This window comes from Moschus berezovskii, chromosome 25, assembly GCF_049115385.1.
Source record: "Moschus berezovskii isolate FMDL1 chromosome 25, NW_MosBer_1.0, whole genome shotgun sequence".
In the NCBI taxonomy this organism is placed as follows: Eukaryota; Metazoa; Chordata; class Mammalia; order Artiodactyla; family Moschidae; genus Moschus; species Moschus berezovskii.
In genome coordinates this window covers 6021787-6041962 of record NC_142484.1, presented here as the reverse complement: position 1 = coordinate 6041962, position 20176 = coordinate 6021787, and positions in this window count along the sequence as shown.

Genomic DNA, 20176 nt, shown 5'->3' with positions numbered 1-20176 from the left:
GCCCAGAGGACAGCTCTGCTGCAGAGCTTATGATACCATGTAGGGCCCTGTAGGGCTCCTGGGCACAGGACCTTTCTGTGTCCCCCATGTCTTTGATTATATGGAACAGCCTTCACTCAGCCTCCATGACCTTCCCTGAGTTCTGATGGGCAGATTCAAGCAGTTGTTAATCAGGGAAGGGAGAGGAAGGGAGATAGGGGAGAAACAGTCAAGAGCAGCCTTGGGGTAAGATCCTCTTTTCCTATCAAAGGATACACACAACAATGTCTTTGCAGATACTGAAGCCCCCCTCCAGGTATGTGTGTGCTCAGTCAAATCCAAGTCTTTTCAACCCCAAGGACTATAGCCCACCAGGCTCTTCTGTCCTTGAAGTTTTTCAGGCAAGAGTACTGAAGTGGGTTCCCATTCCCCACTCCAGGGGAATTGTCCCAACCCAGAGATCAAATCTGCATTTCTTGCATTTCCTGCATTGGCAGGCAGATTCTTTACCACTGTGCCACCTGGGAAGCCCTCATACTACACAGGATCTTAGCCAAAAGGTCAAGAAGGGATGGGAGAAGTTAATGATTAATGATGGTATACTGCCCACTGGGGGCTTCCCTGGTGGCTCAGAGGTTAAAGCTTCTGCCTCCAATGTGGGAGACCCGGGTTCGATCCCTGGGTTGGGAAGATCCCCTGGAGAAGGAAACGGTAACCCACTCCAGTATTCTTGCCTGGAGAATCCCATGGATGGAGAAGCCTGGTAGGCTACAGTCCACGGGGTCGCATAGAGTCGGACACGACTGAGCGACGGAACAGAACAGAACAGATACTGCCCACAAGTATGTAGATGACACCACCCTTAAGGCAGGAAGCGAAGAGGAACTAAAAAGCCTCTTGATGAAAGTGAAAGAGAAAAGTGAAAAAGCTGGCTTAAAGCTCAACATTCAGAAAACTAAGATCATGGCATCTGGTCCCATCACTTCATGGCAAATAGATGGGGAAATAGTGGAAACAGTGACAGACTTGATTTTGGGGGGCTCCAAAATCACTGCAGATGGTGACTGCGGCCATGAAATTAAAAGATGCTTGTTCCTTGGAAGAAAAGCTATGATCAACCTAGACAGCATATTAAAAAGCAGAGACATTACTTTACTGACAAAGTCCATCTAGTTAAAGCTATGTTTTTTCCAGTAATCATGTATGGATTTGAGAGTTGGAAAAAAAAAAAGCTGAGTGCCAAAGAACTGATGTTTTTGAACTGTGGTGTTAGAGAAGACCCTTGAGAGTCCCTTGGACAGCAAGGAGATCCAACACATCAATCCTAAAGGAAATCAGTCCTGAATATTCATTGGAAAGACTGATGCTCAAACTAAAGCTCCAATACTTTGGTCACCTGACTCGAAGAACTGACTCATTGGGAAAGACCCTGATGCTGGGAAAGATTGAAGGCGGGAGGAGAAGGGGATGGCAGAGGATGAGATGGTTGGATGGCATCACCGACTAGATGGACATGAGTTTGAGCAAGCTCCGGGAGTTGGTGAAGGACAGGGAAGCCTGGCGTGCTGCTGTCCATGGGGTTCCAAATAGTCGGACACAACTGGGCGACTGGGCTGCCCACAAGGATGTAGACCCCTGACCAGTTGGATCTGAAGGTTGATAATGCGGACTCCTGCTGACCTCACCACCAACCCATCAGAAGAGCGTCCAGGAGCTGATCACACACTTTTTGAACAATTTCTATAAAACTTGTCACTATCTTCCCCAAATAGGGACATTCATTTAGTTTAAAGGGCATAAGCCCACTGTGTCCCCCTTTGCCTGGCAATGCAATAAAGTTATCCTTTTCTACTTCACCCAAAACCCCGTCCCCAAGATTTGATTTGGCACGGGTGCACAGAGAAGTGGAGCTTGCAGCATTGCTCAACACCAGCTGCTGAGGGGTCTTTGGGGTGAGGGTGCTGCTCCATGTCTCCCACCACTCCAGTCACCCAGGACTGTTTAGGGCTCACCTTGAGCACCCCCTTTTGCAGGGGCCACTCTCTACCAGCTCCCAGTGCTCCCAACAACCCTAATGGCTCAGAGAGTAAAGAATCCGCCTGCAACGTGGGAGCCCTGGGTTCAACCCCTGGGTTGGGAATATCCCCTGGAGAAGGGAATGGCTACCCACTCCAGTATTCTTCCCTAAAGAATTCCATATTTGGGCTTCCCTGGTGGCTCAGATGGTAAAGAATCTGCCTGCAGTGCAGTAGTGCTGGGTTCAATCCCTGGGTTGGGAAGATCCCTGGAGAAGGGAACGGCTACCCACTCCAGTATTCTGGCCTGGAGAATTCCATGGACAGAGGAACCTGCCAGGCTATAGTCCATGGGGTCGCAGAGTCAGACAGGACTGAGCAAATTTCACTTTCACTTTTCAAGGGTACTCTTAACAGAGAAGTGAGAAATGCAAAGCTCCTTGGGATTCAAATCTCCAGGAATTCCATGATCTCAACTGCTGCAACATACCAACCCCAGCAGCCTTCTTGGGGCTCTCCGGTCCCAGCGAGCACCCCGCCTCTCAACATCTGAGCTCTGCTGCCAGGTTCAGGGCTCACTGCCCAACAGAGGAAGCACTCGGGGGCGGGGGGGGGGCAGCAAAGCATGTGCACCACAGAAAAAAATGGGAAGGAAGGAAAGAGGGAAGGCAGGGAGGGAGGGGAGAGAAAACGAACAATTTGGGAAATAATTTTATTTTTATAACAAAAATTAATCAAAGCACTTTACCTGCATGATCTTCCTTCCCTAACCTAATCATGAGAAAAAACCCCAGTGGACAGATATTTCATAAGCTATCTGAGAGGTCGTCCTCAAAACTGCCAAGGTCATCAAAAATGAGGAAATCTGAGAAACTGCAGCACAGAGGAGCCCAAGGAGACAGGAAAACCAAGAATTCCCTGGCAATCCAGTGGTTAGGACTCCGCACTTTTACTGCCAAGGACCCAGGTTCAGTCCCTGGTCGGGGAACTAAGATCTCATAAACTACAAAGTGCACAGCGTGGCCAAAATAAATAAAAAATAAAGACAAATGTGTGGTGTCCTGGATGAGACCCTGAGATAGAAGAAGATTAAAAGAAAAGGTAAAAACTGATATATTAAGTATTAGATATTAGGTAAAACTAAGGAAATCTGCTAATGTATCAGTGTTGGTTCATTACTGATGAACAAACGTAACAAATGCACCTTATATTTGTACAGACAAATATAAGGTGCTAACGGGGGAAAACAAGATGAAAGTGTAAATGAAATCCTCTGTATGATCTTATTCTTTGTTAACACACAGTTTCTAAAATAAAAAGGTTATTTAAAAATTAGTCCAGGACGTCCCTGATGGTCCAGTGGTTAAGAATCTGCCTACCAATGCAGGGGATGTGGGTTCAATCAGTGCTCGGGGAGCTAAGATTCCTCATGCCATGGGGCAACTAGGCCCAGGTGGCACAACTACTGAGCCCCGACGCTCTGGAGCCTGCTCGCCACACTGGAGAGAAGCCCGCTTCCTACAGCAAAGATCCCACAGGCCGCGACAGAGACCGTCCCACCGGTGGCTCTTGCATTGCCCTGCTCCGTCCTCGCCCAGCTGCAGAAATTCTCCAGGGTTCCCCCCATCCTACCTGGCTTTGCCTGAAATTCTTTTCTCACCTCCTCCACAATGCCCCGTTCCAGGGCCCAGCCTCATGCAAGGTGACCAGGGACCACTGCCCCGTAAGGCTGGTCTGGATAGAATTTTGGCCAGAGGCAGAAGGAGGCTAATTGTGGTTCTGGAGAAGACTCTTGAGAGCCCCTTGGATAGCAAAGAGATCTAATCAGTCAATCCTAAAGGAAATCAACCCTGAATATTCATTGGTAGAACTGATGCTGAAGCTGAAGCTGTAATACTTTGGCCACCTGATGCGAAGAGCCAATTCATTAGAAAAGACCCTGATGCTGGGAAAGATTGAAGGCACAAGAAGGGAGTGGCAGAGGATAAGATGGTTGGATGGCATCATGACTCAATGGACATGAGTTTTAGGAAACTTTGGGATGTAGTGAAGCCTGGCGTGGGGCTTCCCTGGTGGCTCAGAGGTTAAAGCGTCTGCCTCCAATGCGGGAGACCCGGGTTCGATCCCTGGGTCGGGAAGATCCCCTGGAGAAGGAAACGGTAACCCACTCCAGTATTCTTGCCTGGAGAATCCCATGGACGGAGAAGCCTGGTAGGCTACAGTCCACGGGGTCGCAAAGAGTCGGACACGACTGAGCGACGGAACGGAACGGAACGGAAGCCTGGCGTGCTGTAGTCCATGGGTTTGTAAAGAGTCGTACTCAACTTATCAGCTGAACAATAGGGAGGCTGTGGCCAGGTGGTTGGGGGATCAGGGCCGCTTCTGGCCAGTGGACAGCTGGGTCTTACTGTCTTGTCCCCAGCAGGTGCCCTGGCCTACCTGACAGGAGCCCTGCAGTTTGTGCCCTGCCCTGGCAGGCCTTTGATACCTGCATAATCCTTTCTGCTGAGGAGGCCAGCTACGGGGTGTGAACAAGGGCCGGTGAGCTGGAAGAGGCCTTGGGAGCAGCTCTGCTGGACACCCAGAAACCCTGGGAGGAGTGAACTGGTGTCCTGGGCCCTCAAAAACCAGGGTCACTCAGGCAGGGCGTCAGCCCACGGGCGGGGCCGTGCCCTGGGACTCCAAATTGAGTTCACTGCGACCAAGGGCTTAGATGTGATTCCAAACTGTGTTTGGATAACTGACTGACCCTGACTCCTGGGCCAAGGGAACTTGGGCTCTGGCAGACCTGACACAGCGAGAGTGAGAATGTGTGAGCAAACCCATCAGGGGTTGTTTACCTCTCCATTGTCTGAAGTCAGTGTCTGTTTGTTTAAACTTCAGGAGGTCTCTTGAGGGTTCATTTGGGTCTCTGCTGCAGTTAGGAACTTGAATTTCACAAGTATGTGTGAATTATACCCATCTCAGGTCTTGCCCGAAAGTAGAGCAGTTCGGGCTTTAGACAGTCCACACGCATTCAACAAATATTGCTTGTACTGAAGGAGACCCCAGGGGTGTCACCAAGCCTCTGGGACCTGACCTTAGCCATTTTGCCATCTAGGTTGGAGGAGGGGTTTGCTCAGGCCCTGATGGTTAGTCTTTAGGGGCTCTCAGCTGAAAGAATATGGGCCTTCCGCCCCGGCATAGGTTAGGGTTAGGGTTAGAGTATCCAGCAACTCCAGGGCTTCCCTGGTGGCTCACACGGTAAAGAATCTGCCTGCAATGCAGGAAACCCAGGTTTGATCCCTGGGTTGGGACGATCCCCTGGAGAAGGAAATGGCACTCCAGTATTCTTGCCTGGACAATTCCAAGGACAGAGGAGCCTGGCAGACTACAGTCCATGGGGTCATAAAGAGTCGGAAACGACTGAAGCAACAAAGCAGCAGCAGCCAACTCTGAGGATTTATCCAGGTGTCTACATTGACTAATTTAAATAAATAAATATATATATATATATATATATATCTTTAACTGATGCTGAATCTCCATTACTTTGGTCACCTGATGCGAAGAGTTGACTCATGGGAAACGACCCCCGTTGCTGGGAAAGATGGAAGGCAACGGGAGGAGGGGACAGCAGAGGATGAGATGGTTAGAAAGCACCAGTGACGCAGTGGACATGAGTTTGAGCAAGCTCCAGGGGATGGTGAAGGACAGGGGAGCCTGGCTGGCTTGCTGCAGCCCGTGGGGACGACAAGCGTCAGATCCGACTTAGCGACTGAACGATGATGCTGATGCATAAATGCATTTGGTCGCATCAGGCCTTTGTTGCGGCTTGCGGGATCTTCTGTTGCAGCGCTCTCGTTTCTCTCCAGTTGCTGCGTGTGGGCTTCAGAGCACGCAGGCTTAGTTACAGAGAGCAGGTTTGTTGCCCCGTGGCACGTGGGATCTCAGCTCCCTGACCAGAGATCGAACCTGCGTCCCCTGCATTGGAAGGTGGGTTTTTAACCACTGGACCAAAGGGAACTCCCTGAACTCCCTTTGGGGCGTCTGTTCCAGTCACATAAGCTGCCTGAGACTTGCAGACAAGACTGCCCACTTTCCCCACCTCCTTCCTCTCCTTCCTTAGAGGCAGCTTCTGCTCCAGTCCCCCAGGTGCAGGGGCCACTGCAGAGGGCCGCATGTCCTAGGCCAGGAGCAGCTTCTCACGGCAGAGGCCCCCTTCTGCTGCTGGCCTGTGGCTGCAGCCCCTGCAAACCCACCACCCATCCTGCCACATTGCTGCAGGAGCTCAAGGTACCTTGGTCTCCTGGTTGAGCTCTCATTCTCTGTCTCAGAAGGAAGCAGAACTTCAGTTTAGCAGCATTGCCTCATGCCTACCCTGGAGAACCTCAAGAGGAAAGTAAGCTTGAGCTAGGCAGTTGGAAATAGTTCCAGAAGATCACCCCACCAGGCTCAGCTTTGTGGGTGTGTCACCTCAGCACCCACAGAGCCACAGCGTCACCCCAGGCACAGCTAAGCTGCGAAGGCTCAGGGCTTCATCCCAGGGATTGGTGTCCTCAGACTTGTCACAAAACTCTGAGCTTTGAGGCCCCAGCTGGGCCCCTGAGAGCATGTTGCTGCTGGCCCCTTGCCTGAAACTCGACATCCCCATGCACAGCATTGATCAGAGGACAGTTGACATCTGGGTGGTGGGGCATGGGGGCATTTTCCAGCTGCTAACTGTGTCAACTGCACCCTGCTGAAACTTGCAGGGAGTGGGTGGGTGGCCGGCAACTGCGGTTACTGGGCCTGGAGCGGGCAGGTGCCGTTAGCCTGTGGCCTGGGTGGACGGAAGCTGGCAGGCAGGACGGAGCGGGTATATGGAGGGGGAGGACGGGGAGCAGGGCCTGCTTTTCCGGAGGAGGACTCAGACCACACTGCCCTCCTGCTTCCCGGGTCCTCCTCCCCTCCCAGGCTGCTGTCACGTCCTGCGTGGCAGCTGTCACCTCCCTCTGGCATTTGCTGTGGCCTTTTTGATCTCCTCCACTGGTCTGTGGTTCTGTTTGAGGGAGAGGCCAGGCAGGGCCTTCCTTGGCCTTTGCAAACTTCGTGCATGCTGAGGGTCTGACGGTGACCCCCAGTTGGCCTCCTCAGTCATGTCACGTGACATGTCTCATCCCCCAGCCTGTAGCCGTGCCTGGCACCCAGGGAATGCTCCTCACAATGCCCTACACTCCACCCATGCCTAGCCATCACTCTGTAGCCATCGAAGCAGCCACCTGCCCTCTGAGAGCTTCATTTGACCTCACTTGTCCTTCCCTGCACAGTCAGCTATCTGTGTGTTAACCAAGCAGGAGCACGCTCACTTATGTTTTTTGTTTTTTTCGCTGCACTGTGTTTTAGTTGAAACACACAGAACCTTTAGTTGAGGCATGTAGTATCTTTTTTCAGTTGCAGCATGTGGGATCTAGTTCCCTGACCAGAGACTGCACCTGGGCCCCCTGCATTGGGAGCCTGGACTCTCAGCCACTGGACCACCAGTAAAGCCCTGATTGTATGTTTAAATAATCCTTCTGGAAAGTGTTGTGTTAGTTGCTAAGTCGTGTTCGACTCTTTACAACCCCATGGACTGTAGCCTGCCAGTCTCCTCTGTCCATGGGATTTCCCAGGCAAGGATACTAGAGTGGGTTGCCATTCTCTTCTCCAGGAGAACTTCCTGCCCCAGGGATTGAACCCATGTCTCCTGCATTGGCAGGTGGAGTCTTGACCACTGTGCCGGCTGGTCAGTACATCCTTCTGGGGAGGCTGGCCTGGGGAACACGGGCCCGGGAACCCTGTTATCTGGGTTCAAACCCTAGTTCTGTCTGTTCAAGCCATGTGACCTTAGGTAAGACCAAGTGCTTGTTCCTCGGTCTCCGAAGCAGAGTGAATGTCACACCTCCTCACGGGGAGTTTAGGATCAGCGTGAAGACTGGAACAGGGCTGGGCCCTCAGCACACGTGAATGGTTTAGAGAGCATCTCTAGCAGCTGGTGGGGTCCCAGCTGGTGGCAGCGGGTGGCCCTCTGGGAACAGGGGGGTCTGGTGAGATGCTGCCGCCCTCGGGCCTCCACTCACTCTCCATCAGAGCCCAGCGGGTGCCTCCAGCCAGACTGGCTCCTCTTGGGGTGGGACCCTGGCACGGGTTTTCTCTCCAGAGCACCTTCCTTGACACACCTGCAGATCCCTGCAGCCCCTCATGCCTAGAAAGCCTTAGCAAAGGACATTTCTCAAGTCTGATGACACTTTCTTTTGGGAATTGACAGCTCTCCTCAGGTGCTCCTGTCCTAGTTCTCTCTCTCCTAGAACTTTCTCTCCACTGCATTCTGCAGCCCTGGACAGGGGACCCGCCCACCACCCCAGGCAGTCCCCATTCTGTACCTCTGCCCTGGGGCTGCCCAGGCTGCAAACTGCACAGGAGAGGGCAGTGAAAGTGCCGGGGGCCCCACGGCCCCTGGAGGCAGCCCTCAGCCAATGACAGGGGGCAGCTGGTGGAGAGATGACACTGTGAGGCCTGGGCTACCACCTCCACAGGCCGCAGCCAGGCTGAGCTCAGCGGCCCTCTGTGATCGTTTTGTTGTTGTTGTTTTTTAATTTACTTATGGCTGCACTGGGCCTCCACGGCTGCACATGTGTTTTCTCCAGTTGCAACAGTGGGGGCTACGCTCCGTTGAAATGTGCGGGCTTCTCATTGACATGCCTTCTCTTGGTGCAGAGCACGGGCTCAAGGGCATGCCGCCTCAGGAGCCCCACAGTTCCACTCAGTCACTCAGTAGTGTCCAACTCTGCGACTCCATGGACTGCAGCATGCCAGGCCTCCCTGTGCATCACCAACTCCTGGAGTTTATTCAAACTCATGTCCATCGAGTCGGTGATGCCATCCAACCATCTCATCCTCTGTCGTCCCCTTCTCCTCCCACCCTCAATCTTTCCCAGCATTGGGGTCTTTTCCAATGAGTCAGTTCTTCACATCTGGTGGCCAAAGTATTGGAGTTTCAGCTTCAGCATCGGTCCTTCCAATGAATATTCAGGACTGATTTTCTTTAGGATGGACTGGTTGGATCTCCTTGCTGTCCAAGGGACTCTCGAGAGTCTTCTCCAACACCACAGTTCAAAAGTATCTATTCTTCAGTGCTCAGCTTTCTTTGTAGTCCAACTCTCACATCCACACATGACTACTGGAAAAACCATAGCTTTGATGAAACAGACCTTTGTTGGCAAAGCAATGTCTATGCTTTTTAATATGCTGTCTAGGTTGGTCATAACTTTTCTTCGAAGGAACAAGCGTCTTTTAATTTCATGGCTGCAGTCCCCATCTGCAGTGATTTTGGAGCCCCCCAAAATAAAATCTGTCACTGTTTCCACTGTCTCCCCATCTGTTTGCCATGAACTGATGGGACCGGATGCCATGATCTTAGTTTTCTGAATGTTGAGTTTTAAGCCAGCTTTTTCACTTTCCTCTTTCACTTTCATCAAGAGGCTCTTTAGTTTTTCACTTTCTGCCATATGGGTGGTGTCATCTGCATATTTGAGATTTTGATATTTCTCCCAACAATCTTGATTCCAGATTGTGCTTCATCCAGCCCAGAGTTTGTCATGATGTATTCTGCATATAAGTTAAATAAGCAGGGTGACAATATACAGCCTTGACGTATGCCTTTTCCGATTAGGAACCAGTCTGTTGTTCCATGTCCAGTTCTAATCTGTTGCATACAGATTTCTCAAGAGGCAGGTCAGGTGGTCTGGTATTCCCATCTCTAAGAATTTTCTACAGTTTATTGTGATCTGCACAGTCAAAGGCTTTGGCATAGTCAATAACACAGAAATAGATGTTTTTCTGGAACTCTTGCTTTTTCGATGATCCAACGGATGTTGGCAATTTGATCTCTGGTTCCTCTGCCTTTTCTAAAACCAGCTTGAACATCTGTAAGTTCACAGTTCATGTACTATTGAAGCCTGGCTTGGAGAATTTTGACCATTTCTTTACTAGCGTGTGAAATGAGTGCAATTGTGCGGTAGTTTGAGCATTCTTTGGCACTGCCTTTCTTTAAGATTGGAATGAAAACTGACCTTTTCCAGTCCTATGGCCACTGCTGAGTTTTCCAAATTTGCTGGCATATTGAATGCAGCACTTTCACAAATCTTTTAGGATTTGAAATAGCTCAACTGGAATTCCATCACCTCCACTAGCTTTGTTTGTAGTGATGCTTCCTAAGGCCCCTTGACTTCACATTCCAGGATGTCTGGCTCTAGGTGAGTGATCATACCATTGTGATTATCTGGGTCATGAAGATCTTTTTTGTACAGTTCTTCTGTGTATTCTTGCCACCTCTTCTTAGTATCTTCTTTCTGTTAGGTCCATGCCATTTCTGTCCTTTATTGTGCCCATCTTTGCATGAAATGTTCCCTTGGTGTCTCTAATTTTCTTGAAGAGATCTCTAGTCTTTCCCATTCTACTGCTTTCCTCTATTTCTTTGCATTGATCACTGAGGAAGACTTTCTTATCTCTCCTTGCTATTCTTTGTAAATCTGCATTCAAATGGGTATATCTTTCCTCTTCTCCTTTGCCTTTTTCTTCTCTTCTTTTCACACTATTTGTAAGACCTCCTCAGACAACCATTTTGCCTGACACAACTGAGCGACTGAACTGAACTGATGGACCTAACATTCCAGGTTCCTGTGCAACATTGCTCTTTACAGCATCAGACTTTACTTCCAGATACATCTACAACTGGTTGTTGGCTTTGCTGTGGCTCCAACTCTTCATTTTTTCTGGAGTTATTTCTCCACTGATCTCCAGTAGCATATTGGGCACCTACCAACCTGGGGAGTTCATCTTTCAGTGTCCTATCTTTTTACCTTTTCATACTGTTCATGGGGTTCTCAAGACAAGAATACTGGAGTGGTTGGCCATTCCCTTCTCCAATGGATCATATTTTGCCAGAACTCTCCACCAAGACCCGTCCATGTTGGGTGGCCCTATATGGCATGGCTCACAGTTTCATGGAGTTAAACAAGGATGTGGTCCATGGATCAGAATGGTTAGTTTCTGTGATTGTGGTTTTCAGTCTGTCTGCCCTCTATGGAGAAGAATAAGAGGCTTATGGAAGCTTCCTGATGGGAGAGACTGAGGGGGAAACTGGGTCTTGTTCTGATGGATGGGGCCATGCTCAATAAATCTTTAATCCAATTTTCTGTTGATGGGTGGGGTTGTGTTCCCTCCCTGTAATTTACCTGTGGCTAAACTACGGTGGAGGTCATGAAGATAACGGCGACCCTGCAGCAGGCCACCACCGACCCACGCCTCTGCTGGAGACTCCTGGGCACTCATGGTTAAGTCTGGGTCAGTCTCTTGTGGGATCACTGATCCTTTCTCCTGGGTCCTAGAGTGCACAAGGTTCTGTTTGGGCCCTCCAACAGTCTATTTCCCCAGTCCTGGGTGAGTTCCGGCAGCTCTACAGTGGAGTTAATGGCGACCTCCTCCAAGAGGGCTTATGCCATACCCAGGTCTGCTGCACCCAGAGCCCCTGCCTCTGGAGCAGTTCACTGCCGACCCCTACCTCCACAGGAGACACTCAAACACAGTTCTGTCTCAGTCTCTGTGGGGAGTCTGGGTCCTGGTGTGCACAAGGTTTGTTTGAGCCCTCTGAGCGTCTCTGGCAGGTGTGGGGTTTGATTCTAAGCATGATTTCGCCCCCGTACCATCTTGCTGGGGCTTCTCCTTTGCCCTTGGACGTGGGGTATCTCCTCACAGTCACTCCAGTGCCCCACAGCCAGTAGCCCCACGGAGTCTTCCCAGAACAGGGATTGAACCCATGTCCGCTATACTGGCAGGCAGATTCTTAAGCCCTGGGCCACCAGAGACACCCTCTGTGTGACAGCTTTGGTGACAGGCCCTCTATTAGGGGCCTCCTTCCCTCCCTGTCTCTTCATTCTCTTCCCCCGTCTGGGCTCCCCAGGACCACCTCCCAAACACACTTATACTTGAATCTTTGTCTCAGGGTGTGCTTCCAGGTGAACTCAAACTCAGGTGGTGCTAGTGGTAAAAGACCCACCTGCCAATGCAGGAGACGTAAGAGATGTGAGTTCGATACCTGGGTCAGGAAGATCCCCTGGAGAAGGGAATGGTAACCCACTCCAGTATCCTTGCCTGTAAAATCCCATGGACAGAGGAGCCTGGCGAGCCACAGTCCATAGGGTCACAAGGAGTCGGACATGAATCGATCGACTTAGCACAAACTCAAACTAAGACACTCTCAGTTGCTTACGTGAAGACCAGGGCCGACTGTGCTTGTCTTTCTATGCCCAGTGCTCAGTACAGCACCTGGCACTAGGAACCATAGGGCAATCCTTCCAAATTCTTCCACGGATTCTGCATGGGAGCCTGACAGTGTTCTCAGCCTTTAATTAACAGGACGAAACCCTCAGCTTGTCAGAGTTCCTGGCTGCAAACCACAGAGATTGACTCCAGCTAACCAAAGCAGAGAGGAATTTAACGGCTGTATTTGCGAGGGGACAGGTGGAGCTGATGGTAGACGTGGCTCCCAGAACGGACTGGGGGCTGAGGGACCAGGTTTGGGTTGGTAGGAAGCTTTGGAGCTCTGTGGCCCCACTGCCAGTGACTTAGTAGGAATGACCTCCGCTTTCCCCCACATCCTAAAGTCTCCTGCTTGGGCATCAACATCGTGCAAGAGAGGGTCTGCTGGGTCAAACCTATGACAAAAGCCACCGCTAGCTGCATGAGGTGAGGGGCCGAGGGCCTGGCCCCTTCAGTTTCCACAGAGGGAAGACCAACAATGAGGGGTCTCCAAGATACAGAGCCTGGGGTACCTTTAGGAACAATCTCTTTGAATAGGGTTGGAGGGGGACCACTAAGAAATGCAATGTTCACCCGCTTTTCTTTTTTCAAATTTTATTTTGGTTGTGCTGAGTCTTAGTTGCAGCCATCAGGATCTTTAGTTGTGGCAAGCAAACTCTAAGATCTGTTTCCCTGACCAGGGATCAAACCTGAACCCCCTGCCTCGGGAGTGGGGAGTCCTAGCCACTGGACCACTATGGAACTCCCTTCCCCAGGTTCTCCTCTCCGGCTCACAGGGCAAAGCACTGACTTAGTGACTTTCGCTGCAGGAATCCAGCCTCCAGCAATGAATGGCCTGCTGCCTGCCTGCTGCTATTGCCAAAGCTGCTTTTCCCAGCTCTTGCCTGAAGCACGCGATAAAGTTCTCTCTAAACCTTTTGTGCCTATCAGTGACTAACCGATTCCCACCCAGAGCTAAACTTGCCACCAGCTCCTTCTCCTCAGGCCCTCTTGCTTCCTCGTCCTCTTACAACCCCACCCACTTGGCTGGGTCCTTCCAAAGTAACTCAACACCCCCCATCTCCCATCAGGTCATCCCATTTGATACTTTTGATAGGTGATGGTTACTCTTGCCAATTCCACCTCTTCCCTGGCAATCCCTCTCCTCTGCTGGTGCTCTCACATTATCTTCACCAACATTGAGTGAGTGAGATACTGGCTTTGTTTTTATTTTTTTTTAACTTTTTATTTTGTATGGGGGTATAGCCCATCGGCAATGTTGTGATAACATCAGCTGAACAGTGGAAGGACTCAGCCATACTCAGTATAGATGTATCAAAAATGGCTGTTTTCCAGGCCTGGTTCCAGACGTAGTGGAGGAAAGGAGCACACACAGCCTTCAGGGGGCTTCCTCCCCTTGAGGGAAGAATCAGACACACTGGAGACTTTTAGCGCCAAGAGGGCATTCAGTAAAAATATGCCTGTCCAGGTGGGTGGGTGCTGTGGGAATTCCCAGGGGGAGCAGGGAAGGCCTGGTGCCCAGGTTTGGGGGCAGAGCAGGGCACAGGAGGAGCATAGCAAAGCCTGACTGGAGAGGAGGGTCAGGTAGGAGACCTCACCCTCACAGGGGAGTCCAGGGGAAGCTCTGACGGGGAAGCTGCTGGCCAGGTGGTGCCAGCAGAGGCCCTGTTTATCTGTCAGCTGGGGCATCGTGCCCTGCTCTGGAGTCAAGGCTCTCCCAGGGCACCCGCCTGGGTCCTCACTGACCTTTGGCTTGACTTGTGCTCACAGGAAGTGGGCTTCCCTCTGTCACTTCTCCCTCCAGGGAAGCGAAGAGCACTGAGACGTGGCTTCTGTTCAGCAGGAAGGGGTTGAAATTCAAAGCCGACAGCAACTGCCTTCTTCACCCCGGCTTTCAAGTGGAAACTCATCCTGCCTCTTGCCGCCGTACTGGCCAACGATCTCCCTGATGACCTCTCTCCGGGCTCAGAGGAAGGCGTGTCTTCTCTCAGCTGGCACTTATCTCGGGGCCAGTCGGCCACCCTGACTGTCCCCCACCGAGTACCTTCTGCTCCATCCCTTATCCCTATTTCCAGGTTCCGTTTTCAACCCCTTTCCCCCTCCTGGCATCTTCCAGTAGGCTACACACAGGCATGTGTCTTTCCTTCTGCTCTTCTCTTCGCAGCCGGTTTCTTGAAAGATGGGTGTAGGCACCCCGTCTTTTCTCACTTCCCAGTCAGTCTTGACTGGTTGTGACTCCGCCGCCCCCAGCTGCGCTGCCACTGCGGGCAAAGGTTGCCAGTGACGTCACAGTGGCTCCTCGTCCAGGGCTGGTCCTCCCATCTCAGTTCACCCCTCAACTCCTCCCTCCGGCTGACGCTCTCCTCCACGCTGCTTTCAGCCTCTCTGATCTTTCCCTCTCAGTTGTTTCCATGGGCTCCTCTTCCCGAGGGCTGCATCCCACACCCATTCATTCTTCGAGCAGTAACTGAGCGCCCGCAATGGGCCAGGCACGGTCCTCCCGGATGGAGCTGTCCCTGGAGTTCCAGACTCCGTCTACACTTTCCACGGGCCATCTTGTTCCCTTCACGGGATTAACCTGGTGCTGCTGATTCTCGGATCTCCAAATTGGAGCCTGCTCTCCACCACAGCCCTTACAGAGTCTCTTAGCCTTGACCCCATCTTGTGACCCACCTGGATTTCCCACTTCAGAGTTCTTTCTGAACCCTAAATTCCACCTTGTAATTCCCCTGCTTCCATGACCACCGTGGGTTGCCCCCACCTTGGGAGGACACTCTCAGCTTTGTGGGACTGGCCTCACCACCTCAGCCACTCTGGCCTCCTTTTTTGAACATACCGATGCCCATTCCCACTGAGGGCTCTGGTCAAGTTGTTGTCTCTCCCTGGAATGTTCCTTTTTTGTCATACAGTCTCAACTCCAATGTCACCTTCTCACAGAAGCTTTCCTATTTTCCTTATAGACTTTATCTAATAAATTTGCTATGGGGCTCCCAACTAACTGCAAGCTCAGTTTTCACAAACTTGTTTATAAGCATCTATTATGTTCCAGGTGCTGTTCTAACACCGTGAATGTTAAACTTGAAGTCAGATCCTATAACAGTGACCATGAGGAGGAATTCTTAACCCTTTTTACAAATGAGGAAACTGAAACTGGAGCTGTATGGCTTGAGCAAGGTGCCGTGTTCACTGCAAGGATCCCGGCTGGACCCTTACAGCACGTTGCCTCACAAAGCATCTGTCTTGTCCACACCTTTCCTGCCTGGACACCCCTCCCCCACAGCAGAACTGGCCCCTCCCACCTTTATGTCCTCACAGTATCCTGTCCTTCCTCTTGTTTAGTCGCTAAGTCCTGTCCAACTCTTTTTGTGACCCCCATGGACCATACACCATCAGGCTCCTCTGTGCATGGGATTTCCCAGGCAAGAATACTGGAGTTGGCTGCCATTTCCTTCTCCAGGGGATCTTCCTGACCCAGGGATCAAGTCTGTGTCACCTGCATCGCAGATTCTTTCCCGCTGAGCCACTGGGGAAGCCCTCCACAGTATCCTATACAGACCTCCTATCTATCCTGCATAGACCTGGTGTCCATCGCAACACTTGTCTTGGTTTGCACTTGAAGTGCATAGTTATTATTAGACCCTTTCCTTGTTTCAAAGGGCCTCATCTGGAGGCTAATTTATACAGTCACCTGCCCCACCCCAATGAGGTCTCATTTGCAGTCACCTTGCAACCCCTGTGCCAAACACACTGTCTCAAACAGGCAGGTGCTCTCTTGGAGGAAGGAATGAATTAGCAAACATTTGATCTGATGGTGAAAAATGTCATGTTTGAGGAGCAGCAGGAAAAGCAGCTATGAGAAGACATGGTTTATGGTTCCAATCTCATTACTAAACTAGTTGTATGACCTCAGCCAAACTGCTTAACATCTCTGGGACTCAGACTGCCAGGTTTTTTTAACTGAGCAGGTTGGGGTAAATGACCTCTGAGCGCCATGCCAACCAACTCTAAGATTCTGTAATTCACACTAATGTCCCTTTTAAATAGAGAAGGACCTAGTAGGCACTGTACGGAAAAAGTTAACGGGACACTGAGAAGCGCAGCATGAAGAGAGGCGGGTGTTCCCACCTCGCCCAGGGCTCTGTGGGAACCCTCTCTACTTCTCCCTTCCCAAACTCTGCCATGCTGCTGCTCTCTATGAAGGCTGGCATTTTCAAAGTGGTCATTTTTTTTCTTCTCTAAATAGTAAGCTCCTTGAGGGCAGGGTCCAAGTCTTATACTTTAAATCCTGAAGACCCAGCCAGCAGTCAGAAATTGGCATGCATTTTGCGGTTGATGAGGATAATGGTCATATAGAGATCCAGTCAAGTGTGAGACAGACATTTGCAGACTTAATCAGAAATACACCAGAAAATGAAGAGAAAGCACTGGAAATTAGTAGTATATTGTTTTATACCAGTATCTTTCAGAATTACAGGCCTGTGTATTAAGGAGCAACTTAAATGCTTATAGAAATGAATATGGTCCCTTCAAGAGGAATAATGTGAATTCAGAATAAGCAAGCTTCTGCCAAGTCTATATGTATCTTCCAGCAATCCAGAATTGAGAATTCAATTTGCCCACTTTTCTGAATTTGTTGACTATAATGCACAAAATATAGGAAATAGTAAATAAGCACTAAATACTGAAATGAAATAGAAAATTTAAAAATATATCATAAAAACATTAACGTTTATACAAAACATAAGCCTTCACCAGTATAAAATGTGCATTAAAAACAGAGATCTGTCAATCTTTTTCTTTTGGCTGTACCTCTCAGTATGTAGGATCTTAGTTCCCCCAAAGGGACTGAACCCACATCCTCTGTAGTGGAGACCTGGAGTCCCAACCAGTGGATGACCAAGGAATTCCCAATAGATGTGTAAATCTTGTAAGCAGTTTCAATAATAAAGGACTGAGGTATAGATCTTATATCGCTCACATTCCTTATACCAATAAAATTACAGAAGAATTGAAAGTTAACTAATGATATGTAGTTTACCAATATGAAGATAATTAGATCAATAATAGAAGCAGATCTAGTAATTATGACCAAATCAAAACATGAACTGCAAGCTGTGGCAAATCAAGTATATTTGCAAAATAACATAACGTGGAAATCTCACCTTAACTGCAGTCAATATTTTCTTGCAGTCCCCCAGAGGGTGCAAAAATAGATTTAGCCAGGAAGAAAAAGAAGACTAAATATATTTCAGAGTTTAAATATTTATCAAGCATTTGGGGAAAAAAGGAGACTGTCATTTTAAAATTAAACACTCCAAAGATAATGAACTTTAGTATAATTAAAGAGGCACTTTGAAAAAAAGTTGGCTGTTGATATTAACTTTATAATGTCATATCAAAAGCCATGCTCTGATATGGACTCTATGGACGACACCCAGAAACTGCAGATGGCAGAGATAAGTGGAGCAGAAAGACGAGATCACAAGAGTGTTCAGTTCAGTCGCTCAGTCGTGTCCAACTCTTTGCGACCCCATGAATCACAGCACGCCAGGCCTCCCTGTCCATCACCAACTCCCGGAGTTCACTCAAACTCATGTCCATAGAGTCGGTGATGCCATCCAGCCATCTCATTCTCTGTCGTCCCCTTCTCCTCCCGCCCCCAATCCTTCCCAGCATCAGAGTCTTTTCCAGTGAGTCAACTCTTCGCATGAGGTGGCCAAAGTATTGGAGTTTCAGCTTTAGCATCAGTCCTTCCAATGAACACCCAGGATTGATCTCGTTTAGAATGGACTGGTTGGATCTCCTTGCAGTCCAAGGGACTCTCAAGAGTCTTCTCCAGCACCATAGTTCAAAAGCATCCATTCTTCGGCAATCAGCTTTCTTCACAGTCCAACTCTCACATCCATACATGACCACGGGAAAAACCATAGCCTTGACTAGACGGACCTTTGTTGGCAAAGTAATGTCTCTGCTTTTTAATATGCTATCTAGGTTGGTCATAACTTTCCTTCCAAGGAGTAAGCGTCTTTTAATTTAATGGCTGCAATCAGCATCCGCAGTGAATTTGGAGTCCAAAAAAATAAAGCACAAGGTACTCGGTAACAAAACAAATCTTTCTTATAGGAAAATAAATAAAAAGAAATAAGAGAACCAGCAATCCTTTCTAAATATATTGTCTTCCAGCTTCCATAGGAAGTTGTTGATTAGTCCATTTGACTCCACAATAATCCTAGGAGGAAACAGAGCAAGGAGTCAGGATCTCTGCTTTATAAAAGAAAGAAGTTTCTCATAGGTTAAGGGACTAGACTAATAACACACAGCTGGTAAGGCCTCTCACAAAACAGCTGTAAGAGTACCAGACTTTGAAGTTGACAAAAGGCAGTGAATGCCTTGAAGAAGATGTGCAAAGATTAGACTCTCTGGTAGGACCTAGGAACAGGCCCAAGTGTTTAGGCAACTAGCCCTTTGGGGATGTGGCTGGGGCACCCCACAGCTATCAGCCATCACCAGCTGAGCCAGCAAACAAGCACAGGGTTGCAAACAGACCCTGGAACCCTAGGGTGACACAAACTTCCCCCTACTAAACATAGGTGTCATGAGGCATAGGGCTCAGCCTCTTTCAGCCCCACTGGCAGAAAGAGCAGGAAGTCTCTTCCTTTCAGAAGTGGAAGTGAGGGTGGCCTGGCCCCCAGGCAAAGCTAAGACTGCTAAAAGAGCAGGTGGATCCCAGATGCTGCTGCAGCGGCCCCACAGCCAAAGTCAACCCCACCATTCAGGAGAGGTGGGTCTGCATAAAGGCAAGCCAAATGCCTGGGGAAAATGGCAGCAAGGAGAGACTGTGCCAGGGAAGGCTTTGGTCCCACAGTCCCAAGGAAAGGATCAACCATGTTCCATGAAACTAGAAAGAATCTCATGTTATCAATGTTCAATGATACACAAATTTGCAGGGCATTTCTGTCTTCCTTTCTTTTGTTGATCAATTCAGATTTTACTTTCAGACTCAAAAGAAAACTTTTTATCCCTTAAGACCCATAATCACCTAACACCTAATTTTTATCCTTCCTAAGTACAGTTGGACTATAAAGACGAGCACTGAAGAATTGACGCTTTTGAGCTGTGGTGCTGGAGAAGACTCTTGAGAGTCCCTTGGACTGCAAGGAGATCCAACCAGTCCATCCTAAAGGAAATCAGTTCTGACTGTTCACTGGAAGGACTGATGTTGAAACTGAAATTCCAATACTTTGGCCACCTGATGTGAAGAGCTGACTCACTGGAAAAGACACTGATGCTGGGAAAGACTGAAGGCGAGAGAAGGGGACGACAGAGGATGAGATGGTTGAATGGCATCACCAACTCAATGGACAAGAGTTTGAGTTAACTCTGGGAGTTGGTGATGGACAGGGAGGCCTGGCGTGCTGCAGTCCATGGGATTGCAAAGAGTCAGACAGAACTGAGCGACTGAACTGAAGGTTGACACAGTAAGTATCTGATACTAATTTTGGAAGGTCTTTCGAGGGATACAGATGTGGCCTGCCTTCAAGGACCTTACAGTCCAGTAGAGGGGGTGGAGGAAAAGGCATTGGCAACCCACTCCAGTACTCTTGCCTGGAAACTCCCATGGATGGAGGAGCCTGGTGGGCTGCCATCTATGGGGTCGCACAGAGTCGGACACGACTGACGTGCCTTACCAGCAGCAGCAGAGCGGGTGGAGGAAGATGTTCAGGAAGTGACTGTTAGAAAACCAGAGAGCACGCATGATCAGAGTGCACCAGAAATGGGTAGAGGGAGATGGGCGAGCAAGGGCTGCTTCGATGATGAGTGGATGACATGGGCATGCCTGGAGAGAGGAATGAGCACAGCAGGTG